Source organism: Myodes glareolus, chromosome 10 (genome assembly GCF_982192425.1).
Source record: "Myodes glareolus chromosome 10, mMyoGla1.1, whole genome shotgun sequence".
Classification (NCBI taxonomy): Eukaryota; Metazoa; Chordata; class Mammalia; order Rodentia; family Cricetidae; genus Myodes; species Myodes glareolus.
The window spans coordinates 38,950,346-38,954,696 of record NC_142035.1 but is presented as its reverse complement, the minus strand read 5'-3'; positions in this window follow the sequence as shown (position 1 = coordinate 38,954,696).

The following is a 4,351-nucleotide window of genomic DNA, read 5'->3' as shown; positions in this document are numbered from 1 at the left end:
AGGAAGACTGAAAGTCAGTTGGCAGGCGAGTTCATGACATTGCTCATCCAACCCTTTCAGCCAAGATTCTGAAGCTGAAATTCTTCTTTACTTCCTGTACTCTGGCAGAGGCCATCCCTTAATCAGGCTTTCTGTCTACAAACTCATGATGTGAAGAAATCAGTTGTAAAATAACAAAGCAAAAACATCTCCAAAGCCAAACAAGACTACTATTTTGGGTATAATGGTGACTTCTCTCATGTTCTCATTGTACCGGGTCCCACTGGTAGAGCAAGTGATTAAATACAGACAGTGTGCTTGTCACCAAAATGCAGTGTTGACTGCAAGAAGAAATTTTGACCCTTACAGATAATGTCTTTAAGCATTTGCAGTTAATTTCTTTCTCAACTAGTCCAATCTTGATCTCATATCTGTCTACAGCCAGAGGATGATCTTCAGCAGTTCAAGCAAGGTTTGAGTTTGGAGTTCTGTGAAATCACCTTACTGGCTCATTCTGTGATCCTATCTCAGGAAATAAAGAACACACACAGTGAAGTCTACAGAGAAACTCCCTAAGACATCTAGCTCCTTTTTAGTTCACACGATAAATACTGTATTCTCCCCAGAAATGCTAGGTCCTGACACCAGAACTCCAAACCCAGCAAATTGTGGCATTGTCAAAGAAACCTGTTAAAGTTTCTATCCATGAAACTGCCATATAAGTGTAGGTCTGAGTACCAGAAGCACCCTTCCCTGTGTCTATAGTCCACAGATTTATAGAAAAGTCATAGGATTCTAAACAGAAATGTCTATATCTGTACTAAAGTGTATAGAATACCCTTATTGTATCATGTCCACGATGAGGTCTCAAAGATGTCATGGTCCTCCAGTTACCTAATTCTCAAAATAGGTTTTAAATAAGCATTCCAATATGTCTGAGTCACTTTTTTATTTGTGTGATGAGATACCATGATCCAGACAACTTTTCGAAGAGCTGCAGTCTCAGATAGTGAGTCTATGACTATCATGGTAGGCACCACGGAAGCAAGTAGGCAGGCACAGGCTAGAACAATAGCTGATTGCTAACATCCTTATCCACAAGTAGGAGGCAAGGATGGAGGCAGGAGTAAACTGTGAATGGCGAAGGCTTTTGAAACCTCAAAACCTGTCCCAAGTGACATGGCACACTCCACCAAGGCCACACCTCCTAGTCTTTTCCAAACAGCTCTACCAACTGGAGACCAAGTATTCAAGTATATGTATTTATGAAAGCCACTCTCATCCCAACCACCACATCCTATTATTTGTCCCCCATAAGCTTGTAGTGAGGAAGCTGCCTGACTCCATGTTGAAGGCAGGAGTCATTTTGCTGCATTGTTAAAAATAAGTCTCTATTTACTATAAGAGCTGAGTTGCTGTATTTAAGTCTGTTCCCTGGAAACTGATCTTTCCAAACCCATGATTTTAACTTATTTTTGAGAATACCCTGAACCCCTGCAAACTCCCTAATCATATGATGTTTTTGAGATTTTTTTTCTGCATTTCCTTATTTTTCCATTGTCTCTCTTTTGTAAACCTGCCTTGCAACTACTTGTAATTTTATTCCTTAAAAGTGGCCCAAGAAATGGATTCAGGGCTTTTCTCTTAGGAGGCAGTCACTGGTCAACACTTGAGTGTACCCTAATAAAAATCAAACTTGCTTTAAATATGGCTCGAACTGTGGAGGTGGTCTTATTCTCACTGATGGAATTAACAGTAGCCATATCATAACACAATATGATATTTAGCCCAATTTCAAAGTCCTCATAGTCTTTCACAACCTTAACACACTTTAAAAGTCCAAAGTCTCTTCTGAGTCCCAAAACAATGTCTTAATTTTAATGCCCTATAAAATCAAAAAGCAAGTGATATCCTTCCACTGTAGTAAGAGGCTGCTTGTTTGTTCCTGGCTGCTCAGCCCTGAAATAACCACACAGAAATTGTGTATTAATTAAATCACTCCTTGGCCTATTAGCTCTAGCTTCTTATTGGCTAGCTCTTACATCTTAATTTAACCAATTTCTATCCTTCTATGTATTGCCACATGACTGTGGCTTATTGGGTAAAGTTCCATCCAGAGTCTGTCTCTGATGAGGCTACATGGCTTCTCTCTGACTCCACCTTCTCTCTCTCTCTCTCTCTCTCTCTATATATATATATATATATATATATATATATATATATATATATTCCAGCCTGGCTGTGTTCTGTTAAGCCATTGGCCAAAAGCAGCTTCTTTATTCATTAACCAATAAAAGCACCACATAGACAGAAGGACTTCGCACACCATTCCACCATACAAAGGCACAGAACATATATTACCATTTCAAAAGGGTGGAATAGGGGCATAGAAAGGAAATACTATACCAAAGTAAAACCAGATCCCAGCAAGCCAAACTCTAAATCCTGTAACTTCATGTCTGATGTCAAAGGAACTTAGCTGGCACTGCCCTTCCAGCTTTGTTGACTGAAATATTTGTCTCTGTCTCCTGAACTGGTTCCATATCCTGTCTGTTGCTCTCCTTGGCAGATATTCCATGGCTGCAGCATCACGCCCACCTTGGGATCTCTAGCACAGTCCATGATTCATACTCAGGAGTTTCACACAATGACCTATCCAGGTTTCCATGCAAGAACTCTCCTACACACTCCCAGCCACAGGAACTTTCTTAAACCTGGAGGAAGTTTCTGCTGCCCCTGCCCTCTTGCATTTTTTATAACACAAAAGCCTGGACCATATGGCACCACTGCCAAGTTTGGCTGCGTCCTTGAGAACAATAAAAACAAAACTAGTCCCCACCTTGAATTACGTTTCCATACGTGTTGACTTGCTGCGGCTTTAATTTGCACAAATTACAGGATTAGCTGGGTGGTGTCTTGTCCTCGGGGTAGCACTCCCTTTGTTCTATTTCTACTTACCTCTTTCTACACAAATCTTGACTGCAACATTAAATTCCCTGGTCCCCCTTTCTCCTCAAATGATCCATTTTGTATCTCTTTTTCCCCTTTATGCTCTTTTTCACTGTAGATCAGCATCGGAGTAATTGCTAATAACCAAGGAACAGAGTCAATATTAGACTGTCTTAAAATCTCCTCTGCCAAGGAAAATAGTCCAAATATGTCATTTCAGCCTCAGGCATCTGAAACCTGTTTCTCTCTTAATATGAAGGCTACTGGCAAGGCAAACCTGTCTACCTTTTCTCAACAGGACATCTGGTAGCTTTACCAAAAACAAGGCTGGATTTTCACATCTGAAATGAGCTAGTAAGGTGATTGCAACCTTGGGGAAGAATCTGGTTGCTGTTGCTAAGCTGACAAAACCACAGATAGCCTAGCTGTCGATGCCATCAGAGATCTATGAAGGATAAATTATAGAAGTATAATCCAAATGGTCTGTTTATCAATTAAAAGGGCAGAGACTACTCCTGATACCTAGATGGGTATCACAGCTCCTGTGGTCTTCATGGCATTGGGGGCAAAGGTACTAGGACAGCATCAGTTTTTGGCCACCAGGCCCAGAAGGTGAGAGACTTTCCTGTGGATGAGGAAAATGGAAGAGACTAACCTTACTTTGTCTAGATAAAGTAGTGCTATCAACTCTCTAGTGGCCTGCTTGTCCACAGTTTTGGGCAGGGTTCTGGCGGCAGATGAGGCACTGGACAGCAGATATTGTTACCACAATCCAGATAGAGTCATTTTGGTGTCCTGATATATTCTTTGGAGACCTTAGGGTCACTGCTAATAGCTGGGGTTCTCTATCATATTAAGCTTTTCCCATTAAACATTTAAATGCCATATTCATCAGATCTCTGACAAGTTTGAGGACTATTATCTATTAAGTATGTTGGAGCTAAACAAACCTAGGCTTAACTTTGAAAACAGATATAGGCAAAGGAAAACTTTTTCCTGTAATTAATCACATTAATACTTAGCATGGCTACAAGTACAGTTCAGAACATGTTGAATAATTTAATCATTTATAAGGTGCCTGACCATTAACTTGTATTTCTTAATCATCTTTTACAATTTACAATAACTCATTAACTTTCATAAGACTAGGGCTTGCTGGGTTAGAACTGAACTCGTGAGCTGAGACCAAGGAAACCTAAAGGCTAGTATTGCCCTTGACAAGTTAATAGGCGACACAATCATGTTAATGGAAGAACCACACGTTCCTTTCATCAGAGATAAGGAGAATGACTCCATTTTTATCAAGCAGGAACTTTCTTCGAACCCTCGAGGGGATGGGGGGGAGGTTGGGTGTGTGTGTGTGTGTGTGTGTGTGTGTGTGTGTGTGTGTGTGTGTATCTAAATGCCTAACCTTGGGAAAAAG